The following is a 13,962-nucleotide window of genomic DNA, read 5'->3' as shown; positions in this document are numbered from 1 at the left end:
CCCTAGATTCAATATCTGACTAAACAAAATACAAAGGAATAGAGCAGGCTATTTAGATGTTGGCAGATACTAATACAGCAGAACAAAGGGGGCAAACACCACTGGATATTATAATCTAGTCTTCAAGTTAGTCATTTAGACCAGGAAATATATTTTGCTTCATTACTGCAGATTTATTACAAATTATGGTGCATCCAGCAGCTGGGAATTATTCAGTAAGTCTTGCTGCAATTCCATGGTAGATGAAACCCAATGTAACTATTGACTTTGGTGGTGCAGTCCTCTTTCCTCCATTTCATGCTTTGTATTCCCATCTTTTTGTCTTCATGTCTGCAACCTGCTGGAGCTGGGCCAAGCCATTTCAGTTACTTCAGGTGGCAGAAAGCGCCTCTGCCAAAAAATTTACTCAGTGCACTGAATGTGGGGTAAGATGGATGCAGGGCCAATGCCAAGGAGGGCATGAGGCTCCTTTAGCTCCTGTATGTTGTTCAGTCAGCTACTTAACCCGTGACTGATTATTTATTTATTTATTTATTACACTAGGGCTTCTCTACATGATCCCTTGTGATGAAAATGATGGCTAGAGAACAGAGCTGACAGCCCAGCACTCCCATGGGCTCAGCTCTGCAGCCAGCAAATCTTTGGATCACTTCTATTTGGTTTTATTTTATTGTGCAAGAAGACTAGAATGCATGATCACACATACAGCTTCTGAGTGTACAGCTGCTCCTTTGTCTTCTGACTCATCCTGCAAGAAGTACATTCAAGCAGCATGGTCCTAGGGGATTTGTTGCCTGCTGTGCAGTGGGTCAATAATCACACACTCAGGGGAGACACTGCTTATTTATTTTAGGGTTGCACAAGCCTGGGTGCTCAGTGGTTTCCCACAAATCTACCACACCAATGGGACTTTTCCTGCTATATTTATAAACAAAACTTGCAGAATTAGTAATTTTCCAAGTCCATCCTCTCTAGGATGATTGGTTAGTAATTTACATACAGTTCTAACACTGCTGACACAATACTTCTACTACTACGCATGCTCAGGGGAAGGGTCTTCACCTGGGCAAGGGGCTTCTTGACCTACAGGCGGGATTTTTAGCATTATGATGAGGGTAGTTCAGCGAAGGACACATGGACCTTGAGTTTGCTTGCCAAGTTGGCAACATATCCTCTTCAAGGCTCTGGGATGTCCTTGCTCAAAGGCAGCTATTGACTTTTTCTCCTGAATAGGGATGCCTTGGGCTTTGACATAGACAAAGACCATCTTTCTCGACCTAAGGACAATATTGCTATGTTGTTCTAACAGTTTAACCTTTAACACTAGGCTAAACATTAAAATACTTGCTGTGCGTGGTTCAGCGACCCGATGGTGTTTGGTAGGCTGGTTGTGAATGTCAGCCTCCCTTATTAATTGCTTAGTCCTTGCAGTGGACTGATCCTCATTCTTCCTGACTTCTCTTCTTCTGAGTTGCCACTGCTCTCAGGGTTCTGTCTCTTTTCACATTGGTTGCTTTTCCAAATCTTTGAGTTACTGAATTGTTATTAAACTGGCAGTGTCATTTCTCCACTGTGCCCTTCACTTGTTTCTGCTTTATTGTTTGGCTAAATAGCCTGTGTGCTTCCTTGCATATGGACTAATGGCAATAACCATGCTCAGCAACAACGTCTACAGTGTAAGCAGGTCAAAATCACAAGTCCGTGCCTCACAAAACTCTGTGTTTGGCCCTAGTCACATAACCACCCATAAATCTGCAGCCATAACCCCGTAGGCTTTTGCACAATGCAATTTGCATTCATGTGTGTCTAGTATTTATATAGCCTAGGTGTCTAAATGCAGGCATACCTGCTGAGTATTTATTGATCTATTACCAGAGCACGTGAGGAATGCAAACCAGCTACCCAGGACCCGGCTCAGAGTGGCAGTGAAAGGACATAGTTTATTTTAAGACAGACTGCTTGGGGGGTGAAGTTCACAGGTAGCCTTCTGACAGCAGACAACAGTAACCACGTTGTCTGTTCCTGCTCATTCCTGTGCTGTGTTTGCATAGGCATTTATACAGCTGCAAAGTGAACTGAGCCAGGAAAAGGAACGTGGCTGAAAAGTAATCTTTTCTGGGTTTATTTTAACCTGGAGCAATTCCTCAGTTTGGTTCACGGTGTGGCCACACACACCTTCTGGGGGGCAAGTCGGAGGTGGGAATGAGCAGTTGGGGCCTGGCAGGTGGCTGCTGCTTCATGTAATTTCAGAAGTACCACTGCTGAACGGCTAAGCTGCAGTCTCAGGAGGTGGTATCGCCTTGCTGCTGCCTGCAGTCATCTTCCAAAGTGCCTTTCCCTGCTCCCCTCCTTGGCTCCCAGCTGCCATCCTGGCCCTGGCACAGCTCTGGCATCGGCATGGGACACAACAGGATGCTGAATGGCTGTATTAGTACTTAAATTCTGCAAGTGTGGTAGCACTAAATAATTCTCAATCCAGACACTTTTTAAACAAATTCATTACGCTAATCTTTAGGAATCTCTGCGCAATTTGGTTCTTACATTTCCTGTGAGAAAGGTTTCATTTTTTTCCCCTGCACACTACAAATGGTGTCAAGTAAGTGGTGTAAGAACGGAGAATAAAATTTTGAAATTGTTTTTCTTTCTATTTGCGTCTGGGTTTATATTTTGTTTTGTTAGGTTATGCAAAACTAGTACCACTTGGTATTTATTAAGACACACAGATTAAAAATTAAAAAAAACCCCAAACAAACCAGAAAAGTGTGAATACATTTGCAGGCTGGTTACTTAGAAGGAGAGGATATCTGAGAGATTTTTATACTGGAGACAGGAAAAACCCAACCTTGTCAGCAATATAATGGGAGAAAAATATCACAGTTGTGTAAGATACACAGCACAGAGTGCTAGTTTCTCAGCAGCTGTGACAGTTATCATGACAGCTAAAGCCTTGAAACTTCTGTTCAGCATTTTTACAAGCAAAACACCACACTTAAAGTAGAGAACTCTGCCAGCAGTCATACTCTTGTAAGTAAAGGGATTATGAAACATAAGCATTTGGATGCTGATTTTTATATTGTCTGTCAGGCCTGAATAAGCAAAGACTGATGAGGTATAGCACTTTTTATAGTTTATATCCAAAATCATGTTTAGGCTGACTTTTAGAATGAAAGGTAGGACATGTTTCTAAAAAATTTTAAAGAAACCCTCACAACATTCGGTATTCAACAGCAGCTGCTAAGCAGAAATTTCTAGCTGTTGAAACTGGTGAGTTGTTGGAGGAATATTAGATCCATATTGTCTCAATAAAGTGAGAATTCTATTTCTGTGTCTTGTATACTGTTTTGATAGTATAATGAATTTAAAAACAAGACAAACATTGCGGCCTTAAAATATATCATGTATTTATTCTGTCAGCCCGGAACACGTGTTGAGCACAGGCTGTGGTGTCTGCTGACCTTTCTGCAGATGTGTTTCCACCTTACAATAAAGTCAGTTCTGGTCGAGGACCAAATAATTACTGCTGTGCACGGTGCTCTGTGGTGGCTGTGTGGCCTGAGCTCTGCAGCATTTTGGGGGGGCACCGCTGTGCTGACTGCGTGAGGGCCACGTGGGCTACTGCCCGTTTTGCCCCACCGGCCCCAGCACCACAGAGGTGTTCCCTCCTCGGCTTTTGTGCCCTGGAAGTGGGGAGGGGAGCAGCGGGACCTAACGGTACCAGGATTATGAAAAATTCAAATGGTACTGCCCCTCGTTACCTAACATACCTGGTCTGGTTTTTAGCTTTTACAGGGGTTACATGTTGTATTTGCTGCCTCTGCAGAAGTTATCAGGATAACACTAGAAAGATTATGGGAAAATTAATGCCATTTTTCTGTTTGCACATGTTAATGCTCTGCAAATACTAAACTATTTAGAAACCTTGAGAGCTTCTACAGCCTTTGTAGGTGTCATGGAGTTATTTCAGACATTTTTGCTATCTCTTATCACCTAAGTAGATGTGTTGGTTGATGTTGGTAGCTTGCCCCTGTAGTGACAAGTGTTGAAAGGAAGATGAAGAAGCAGTGTAAATAGTTTCCAAGGCTTGTGATCTTTTTCTTACCCAATTTGTGAATTGTGGAGGACTCTGATTGTCACATTTTATGGTTGTGATTCAGAAGCATCCAAAAGCTTTCTAGAAGGCTACTGTGTCTTCAGTCGAGTAGCACTTGCTTTCAATTCAAGAAAAAGGTTCTAATAAAGCTTTCCTTTGGGTTCATTTACAGTTACATCACAGTTAGCAATAGGCTTTGTACTGTATTAGTGTAACGTAATAATTCTCGATGTTGAAGTAGCAGTTGACATTTCAAGGAGTAATTTCATATACTTTTTAGTAGAGACAGCTTTGTACAGCACCTTTACCTCTTCCTTTGTCTGGGACAGGGTGCTACAGTGAGCTCTGCTTGCTATTTCTTACATGTTAGATTTATTAGTAGTTTTCTGCTGAGATGTCAGTGGTTACATTTGAACCTGAAGGATGCATTTTAATGTAGTTGACATAGGGAGTTATAAAATTGGATTTCTTTGCAGTTTTCACAAAGCTAGGCAAAGGGAATAGGTAACCCAAAAGGGCCCCTGTAACCGCAGGGAAGTCCCAGAGCTTTCTGTTCAGCGGGTGGAGTGAGCTCTTGGAGTATTTACGGCGCTGTTCCAGTTGGAAGACCTTTCTCAGTCTGCTGTGATTTATGCTCTCCGGTGTGTCATCTCGTGTCTTCTTTCTTTTCCATCCCTCACTGCTGCTTCTTCCCCTTACCTTTTCATTACAGGAGCGATTAAAACAGTTGAACCTGAAAATAGTAACGCCTGACTCTGAGGGAGAGAAAAAAGACTAGGGGAAGAGATGAATGACACCAAAAAGCACAGGCAGCTTAGTGTCAGAGTCAGTTAAGAAGGGAAGAAAGCTTTCGGATACTGGGAGAGCACAGCCACAAGATGCTTTATGGGTCATTCACACCTTCTCCTTCATCGAGATTGCCAGCTGTGGAGGCCATATGTTGGTATGGACTGCAGCCCTCCAACCTGGAGCAAAATAACAAATGATTCTACCAGTTTGTTGAAGGAGCACTTACTGGGGGGTATTCCCTTGTCCTCTTCATATCTATTACCACCTAAGAGCCACTCAGAAGAGAATCATTCCAAGTGTTCTTTGTTCAAGGCAGCTTTCTGAGCCCTGGAGGTATTCATGATACAAAGCAGGAGAACTTTCACGTGGATGGGATTCTTAAGCTATATTTATAATTAAGCTAGGATTATTTTTTTCACTCCACCCCTGTTTTCCCCACCCTACACTTCCAAAGCCTTTGAAGAGAGGCCAGCCGTCTGGCTTGTATGTCATAGTTCTCCTATTTCTGGAGTGCTTCCAGTGTCAGAGATTTCTGGCAGCTTATAGGATTTTATCAAATGGAGACCATGAGACCATCACACCAGCAGAATTTCTGCATCCCTGCCCTTCTCTTTGTTACAAGAGTAAAGCAGAGAGACACAGAGGTTCCAAACTGGAAGAAGGAATTGCTGGGATGAACTGTCTTCCTGGGATGTGTACGTGTGAATATGGATGTAGTGCTTGAACATGCATGGAAGTGTAGAGTAAGCATTCCAGCTTTCTCTTGATGCTGCACTAAGGCTGTTGAATGCCCTCGGTGTGTTACAGCTAAGACAAGCTCGTGGAGATCCACGTATTTTTTTGAAGTTATTTATTCAGAGCAGCCATGAGAATGGAGAAAAAGACTGATACTGGCGTTGGCCCACTTCTATACCAGTGCTAATCTCCGACTAGCTGCAAATCCCAGCCCTAACTAGATTGAAGTGCATATTAGTTTACAAATATGGGTCCCTGTGATCATCAGCTGTATGCTTTTGCTTCTATTCTGTAGGAAGCTCCCTTGGTACTTAATTTTTCTATACTTAAACCGTGGACAAAATAATCCTTTTTCCTTCTGTGCAGTGTGTGTCAGCACCGGTTGATTAAATCCTGGCATTTCTGTTCTTTAAGGAATATAAGTAATTACACTAAATTGTGTATTAGATTTTGAAATACGGTCTGATGGTTGTTTACGGTTTGGCTGGGGGTTTCAACAAACTTGGTTCCTTCGAGATTATTAAGTGTGAAATTAAATTCATATCTATAAGAATACAGCATTTATGGTTGTTGACAAATACCTCCCAGTCTGTTGTCATGGATTAGTGTAAGATTAAATATGTTTAAGGTATGCAGTTTTTCTTTTTGAGATGGAAAAATGAAAAGGCTACTGACTTGCCTTACATGGTGGATGTTTGTAGTGGAGCAGGAAATTGGGCCCATTCCTTCCAAGTCTTAGGCTAGTAATAATATGGTCATTTTTCCTTCCTTTGTATGCTACTAAAGTTCAGTCAATTTGGTTTTTTGAGGGTACTTAAATCTTATTATGAATGACTTTTGAAACTAATTATAATTACGTGTGATCTTTTATCTTTGGAATCGATTCTGGAGAGGTCGGTACAACAGTTAATTAATTTTCTTGTCTCTGGTTATTGATTACTCAGCGTGCTTTGAGTAAGCTGTTCTTGGTCCAGCTTAACTGGTCCTGTACATGCCTTATCTCTTCTCTTTGGCTAAGTCTCTTATATACAAAGTAGTTTTTTTCTCCAAAGAGATAGTAACGTGGCTTCATTCTTAAGGGCTTAAGCTATAAAAACCTCATGCATAAACTGGGTGAGTTAACTTTTGACCCCATTTTGGCTAACAGTAGCAACCATCAGCAGATGAAGAACTTTATCTTTCCACAGCACTTTATAGTGTTTGCACAGTCAGATAAGAGCTGGAGGAATTCAGCCCCTCTTATAACATCACTTCGTTGTGCTCAGTGAGAAATTGTTTTGTAGCAATAAAAAAAAAATACTTAGATTGCTGCATAAGGCAAGGTGTGTGGTACATTTTTTCTCCCAGATTCAGACTTTATCCTGTGTGGAAAACTAGAATTGTTTATATTCTCTTCTCAGCTAATGAGTTTCTTTTTTACCTAAAAGCATGATTTTATGGTAGGTAGTTGTTGTGATGCAACTGGCCAACTGTGTTTTGAATTCTTTGGAATAGGCTAATGAGCATTTAAACTGGATTTTTCTTCTAAGCTCTGTGTTCTAGATCTGATGGATGAGCTAAAGACCCCAAACAGGCTTCATCCTATAGGTTTTATTTCCACTGTTGGTAGGGAGAACTGAAGGATGGATGTGGAGCTGGTGCTTTGCTTGCTATGGGGTAATCATAGTTGTGGTTTTTTTGTTTAAATTTTGTGAATTGCAGGGGTTTTTCCGCATAAGACATGGTAGAAGCATGTGATTTGCATGGTGAATGGGCAATGTGAATGTATTGCCACTTCCTTGTACCTGTGATGAGAACAGCAGCAACCAGACATCCTTCATAGGAGAAACTTTCTTAATTCTGTCCCCAAGCCTGTGGGTTGAGATCTACACGCGTGGACATGGTTAGTTCTGTTGCATGTGTTTACCAAACTACATCCTTGAAATCATCCCACCTGTATTTCAAACCATCAATCCACTCTTCAAGGCCATAACAAATAGTTCAAACCAAAGGTCAGGCACAGACGCTCGCATTTCTTGTGGTGGAATTACAGGATGGAGCAAGTGAGGTGATGCCCTTGCAAACTTAAAGCTATGAAACATCAAAGAGGTAATTCACACTGGTGTGGCAAGTGCAGGAAGTGACAGAGAGATAATAATTAAAAATTAGCATAGTGCTCTTAGGCACTGGAGTTGAAGCCTCTTCTTGCACCCTTATGTATATCAGCAGATCCAGCCGGATCGGCAATCCTCCCGGCAACTGGGAGGGTTTGAGGGTCGTTCATCATTTAAACATTTTCTGGCAGATTTTTTGTTGTTATTGCATTTAACCTTTAATCTTGTTTTGTATCAAAAACATCATCATGCTTTATCTTCTTGGTATGTTGGTGGAAGGATGTTTTTTGGGGGGAAAAAAACGTGGCACTGGAGAAATCTGGCTACAGTTATCACCAAAGCTTAATGCAAATTCTTGCTCTTTGTGGCTTGCAGGAATTCAGTGGCAGAGGAAACAGGCCTCTCCTTTTCTGTTCTGTATTATTCTGGTGCAGACCAGGGGAGCACTTGAACTCTATAAGTGCAAGTGCCAGCAGGCTGGTAATGTTGTTAACTAACTGCATGGGGGTGCTGCTCAGTCACCTTAAAAATCTGGGGAAATCAAGCCCACAGAACTTTAACAAAAAAGGCTAGACTTAAGCTCACTTAAAATACTTATTGACCGAAGGAATATGTGGGGACAATATTGTAAGCAGACAGCATAATAATTATCCAAATGAGTACCCTGCTTGTTTCTTTAATTAGATGACCGGTGCTTAAGCAGCCAAGGATTTGGGGAGAGGGTGGAGCGGGGAGGTGGGGCAGGAGGAAAGTCATGTCTCTTTTTTGCAGTGGGCTCTGTCTTGGTCAACTTTCAAAGAACTTAGCTTTTAGTCTTTCTCTCCTCTGCTAACCTACATGGTCTTTGTTAGAATGTTTTTCTTAACCTCTCTCAACACCTTTCCACTCAATGGTTTCTTTTAGCTACTGATTTATTTTGTTAAACAAAAAAAGCAGTTTTTACAGACTCCAATCCGTTACTATGGTCAAATGGTCTATTTAATTTTTATTAAGATCACATAGCTGAGTTTCAGATTTATACCTGTAGTACAGTCAAATACCACGTACCGTTGTATACTCAGTTACCTTCTGAGATTTCCATAGCACGTAGAGCTGCAACTAAGTATTTTAAAAGATTAAATTCTGTTCCATCAGAGGCAGAGGTAGTGACCTGATGCACGTTATGAGGTTTCTGGTCATCAGGCACCGACAGTTGTTAGAGACATTTCCCTTTTGTTCTAAGCTGCGTTCCCTTCTGCTGCTGCATCCACTTCTTCATCGACATTGTGATGTTTCCCTGGTAATGCATAAAGATGCTTCTTGAAAACAGTAAGGAGGTTTTGCTGATGCAGCATCCCTTTGTACTGATAATACAAATGATTAAAGCATCAGCTGAGAACTGGTCAGGAATGTTGTCTCTTTGCCCTGCTGCTGGTTTTCAATCACTGAAGCCCATTCATGGGAGATAAGTGAGGGCACAGAATTGCAGAAAGTTCTCTTATTTCAAAAGACTGCTGAACTTCTTTTTTTCCCTGTAGTAAAGTTTATTGCTTCCTATATGTTTGCCTGGTACTATGGAAGGAATAGCATTCCACTTGCTGTGTAATTTAATTCTGTAGAATTCTTCACCTTACACTTAAAGCTCTAAAATTTGCTGATTCAGCTCACTTTGGAGATTCTCCACTAATTAACTTCTCCTGGCCCTTCTGTCCATATTTTTATTTAATTGTGTTAGTAAGGTTTATTGGTGCAGCCCATCCTGTATCTCTTTTCCCTGCTTTCCCTGCTTCCATCACCACACAGTGAAGACTTTTTGCTAACCTCTAGTTTTCAGTGCAGTAATAATTAAGAGTCTGAAAGGATGTTCTTTTTGAACCTTTCTGTGTTTGGGGGATTTGATACTGTAGCTCAGACATAAAATTTTGCTCCAGGCTGACGTTTGGAATGCAAGATCTGAGTTTGAAAATGTTTCAGTTATGTTCTTATTTTGTTTATACACCGCTATAAATCTTTGAAGTAGATAATTAATTTTGTGTTTTTGTCAACTTCTGCATAATCCATGCACCACGTTCGAGGTATCAGAACAAAAGTAATAGCTACAAGTTAAGCTCTGAAACTCTTTATTCATCTGTTGATGTTCACAGAATATGTTTTGAGGAATTGCTTGATGTGCACACAGGACTTATTCTCACTTGATAAATTCTGAAAGTTATTTAACCTCAGAAAAGGTATATTTCTAACATATGGATAACTGGTGTATTGCATGACCTATGTCATGAAAATTAGTATAGATAACAAAAGGAAATTTAGTATACTATTAGCAGTAATGAAAATTTAATTTTTCCTTCAGTTGAGGTACAAAATCTGATTAGGTTGGAGTAGAGGGCTTGTGTGTGTGTGTATGTGTGTGTCTATGTGTGTGTGTGTACCTCTCTCCCCTCCCTCCTTTGTAATACGTATCCACACTTCGGTTAGTGGTTGCTTTTCCCTTGATTTCAGAATATATACTACAAACCAAAAAAAAAAAAAAAAAAGATGCACAGAAGACAATAAACAAAGATATTCAACTCCTATGAAACGGGTTTACATTTTTCAGATTAGAGACGACTCAATCAGGGATGTGGCAGACAACAGTTAAATCGTGGCAAGTGTGGAGAAAGGAAGCTGAGAGTGGTCATTCGTGGTTTGTCACAGTGCAAGGACTAGATGCCATAAAATGAAACGGGCAGCTGCTTTAAAACAAAGAGAAGGAAGTACTTTTTCAGAAAGTACATGTTTGTACTTTGCAATTTATTGCCATAGGATGTTGTGATTACCAACACTCTGGATGGGTTCAAAAACTGACGGTAATAACCCATGGACAGTTCAATTAACCAAGCCATGGGCAGGCAATTAAACACCAAGATGTGTACACTGTCTCTATCCCAGGAAGTCACAGATTGTCAGAAAGGGGAAGGGTGAATATACACAGGAGGAAATATCGCTGTAAGCTGAGATGTTCATGTGTTCTTCCCTGAAACAACTCGTTGCTGGGCAGTTTTGGTGAAAAGAGAGCTTCATAACTCCTGAACACAGTCCAGAGCCATCTCCCAAACAAACAACACTTCCTTCTTTACAGGGAAGAAGCCTGACCAAAAAAACCTTCTAAAAATGTATTATTTAATGGGACAAAATCAAGTGAAAAATCTCCATTAAGGGAGAGTATTGAACGTCATGTTGAAATACTTCTGTATTGCCAGTCCAAAGAGACAAAAATAAAATCAACTGAAATCCTACAAATCCTCCAAAATGAAATGTCCTAACATCAATTTCTTTATACTGCTTATTTTTTACCCTTTTCATATTTGCAAGTGCCAAGGGAAATCAGTACAGCCTGGTGAAAGAATGTGGACCTGAGGAGACTAATAATAATAATAAATACAGGTATGCAGTAGTTTTTATTTTGAGAGACTGCACTAGTTTTCTTACTAGTGTTTATTTTCCTACTCGTGTTTGGGATTTTTTTCCATTGCTAGGGTTTGGGGTTTTTTCTCAATAGTGTTTGGGGTATTTTTTTCAGTTACAAGTGATTTAGGGTTTTGTGTTGGTTTGGTTTTTTTTCTTATTGGTGATTTTTTTTTTCTTGTGTCTGTCTTTCCAATTTATGCTGGCATTAATTTGATAATGACCTATCTGCCTAAAATACACCCAAGGTTATACAAAGGATTTCTGCAAGGCTCTGAGTAGCTTATGAAAAAGCGCATGGTGCCTTTGATTGTGAAGAGTTAGACTGTGAGCTCCCATACACAAAAGGAATAAGATTTCTTCTTTCCCCCAGTGAATTGCTTTCTGTTTAGAGGGGAATACTAGTAAGGCAAGTTTTCATCTGTGTTCATTTATATGGATAGCTTACTCAAATGGCATCTGATAGTTCTTGGAACTGGCCTATAGCGTATGAAAAGCACGATAAAGAGAAATGGCTACAATAAAACTATTTATTCACCCTTTATGGTCAGTTGTGCACCTGTTTTGAAACACAGTGTGCAAATATTGCATGGTTTGCATGCAGTATTTCATAGGTGTTCTAGCTGCTAGACTTTTATCAATAGTCAAAGTTAGCTTGCTGCAAATGGATGCAGCATTGGGTGTCTGCTACTCTGAAATGGAAAATTATCGGGCTATGTGGAAATGCATTTAATTTAAATTAAAAAAAAAAAAAAAGGCAGAGCATTTGGCTCTTGAGTTTGAACTTAGTCCTCTCACATTAGTTCATAAATCTCTGAAGAAATGCTGCTGCAAAACAACTGATGATGTTTCAGATGCAGAATCTGGTTTCTCCTCTAAAATATAATACTTACTTTTATGTTTTGACTCAGGGTTGCCTTACCCGTGAGGGATTTATTGTTATTAGTAAAGTAGGATTTTCTTTTTTCTTTTTTTTTTTTTTTTTTACCTGTAGTGCTTTTCTGTTTAGCATTACTCTTGATTTGTGAGCAGGAAATGAAGGAAACAGAAAATTTGCCAACTTTAATTTGTCAGATTACATCCTGCACATTGCAGGCAATATGTATAGTAAATAAATCTCCCCACCCAGAGGCATTTGTAGCGTTACTTGTTACCACACTGCCAGTTTATTTAAGAATGTGTCGTTGTCTTCTGGGCAGGTAAGTGCAGAGATAGAGTGTGCACTTTGTCTCTTTCTATTGCTCTTCTAATTGAGTAAAAACTTATTCAAAATCGTGTCATTCAGATTATAAATTGCTTCCCATGTTTTGTTTGATAATTCCATTGATTTGACTGAAAGGAGTAAGCTGTGAGGCTTTGTCAAGTATTAGACTTTGAGAAATACAAGCCAGTCTCTGCTCTGCAGGAATACCCAGGAGCTAAAGATGATTTCTTCTCAGAGAGGACTTCAGAGATATGAAGGTAGGAAAGACTATTTGAAGTTTAAATAGTCTTACTGTGCTTGCAAAATATCATGAAGAGCTAGGATGGTACTGAAGAGAAGCAGTTCTGTCACTTTAATCGTAAAACTCTTACGTAACCTCTTCTAGTAAGTGAGAATATTTCACTGCCTTGATAGCATCACACTAAAGAGATAATGACAAAAAAAACTAAACCAGCTGAGAAATGGGAAATGTGTAGCAGGGGAAGGCAACATTTGTTCTAGACAAAACCAAGATGCTTGGTTGCTTTCTTTAGAACAAAGACCATGAATCACACCCACAGTCACAGTATCTTTTGCAGTGTGAAGAGATGAGGAGAAGAGGCCCCCCTGTCCCTTTGGTGATAGTAAAACAGGTGTGAGGATTGGATTTTTTCATGTAATAGACTTTTACCTTTTTCCTTTCAGTATTCAATATGCTACTAAGTTGAGGATGGGACTGTTCCGAATAGTTAAGATTTGTAAAATAACCGGTGTTGTTATTGAATTAGTGCCGCAACTGCCAAGGGAGAGAAGTGGGAGGTAACACTGCCAGAAGTGAAGAGACAGCTGGATGCTTCTCCAACACAAATGGCTGGTACTGGAAGTGGTTGGCTCCCTGTCTTCTGCACTGTTTCAATTCTAGATTTCTTTTAAAAATATATAGTGACACTTCCAGTGAAAAATATGAAAAATGCTACGAAATGCGGCATGTCTGTCCTGGACAATGATGAAAAGACCAGAAACGATGGGTGTTTGTTTTTTTCTGAATCCTGGAAATGTTTCCTTAGCTACTATAATATTCAAGTCTCAGCCTCCAGCAACTATCTGCAAGATGATGGAAGTGTGATTTTCTTTCAGCTGCTCTACAGAGTGATGTGACATCCAGCCCTAGAGCATGGATGTTTATGGTGAAGAGCAAGGAGAAAAACTGTGTAAAATAATTTTAATTTAATAGTATTATATTCAATTATTATTGCTTAATACCAAGTTGTGTCTATAGACATGGAAGCTGTGTGCTTCTGCTCCAGAAATTTGAGCCTTAGAGGAAGAAAACAGAGCAGCATTTGGGTTTTGTAGTTGAAGATATGGCATATATGTCAGCACCGCTTTTGTGAACCTGTGAAAGGGATCTTTTTATGTTTGTATTGTCCCTCCCCTTGAAATGAGGGCAAATCACTTTTCTCTCACAATGCAACAGAAGGGTGAGTGAGGCTGTTCAAATAACAGTTCGTGCCAAATGCTGCTTGTGGGTAATAGTTCTCAGCTAGTAAAAATGGAAATTTGCTTGTTGCTGTTTTCAGCTGTCTGGATAAGAGTGTTGATTGGAAGTAAATGCCATCTTACACTAGGTCGGATTGGATGGGTCAGCA

At 40.1% G+C, this 13,962-nt stretch overlaps 1 protein-coding gene across 2 annotated transcripts in view; it reads left to right on the top strand.

Moving 5' to 3' along the window:
- LYPD6B (LY6/PLAUR domain containing 6B) overlaps positions 1-13,962 on the top strand; it is a 55,078-nt gene that overhangs the window by 25,849 nt on the left and 15,267 nt on the right. Inside the window, exon 1 of one of the 2 annotated variants that reach the window (XM_074910687.1) lies at positions 12,535-12,591. The exons of the other annotated variant lie outside the window; for it this stretch is intronic. The gene's annotated coding sequence lies outside the window, so the exon portion shown is untranslated. Of the gene's footprint in view, positions 1-12,534; positions 12,592-13,962 lie in introns of those variants that run through there. 2 annotated transcript variants of the gene reach the window in all.

This window comes from Athene noctua, chromosome 7 (assembly GCF_965140245.1).
Source record: "Athene noctua chromosome 7, bAthNoc1.hap1.1, whole genome shotgun sequence".
In the NCBI taxonomy this organism is placed as follows: domain Eukaryota; kingdom Metazoa; phylum Chordata; class Aves; order Strigiformes; family Strigidae; genus Athene; species Athene noctua.
The sequence above is the reverse complement of the archived record's forward strand: the minus strand, read 5'-3'. Positions and strand labels throughout refer to the sequence as shown.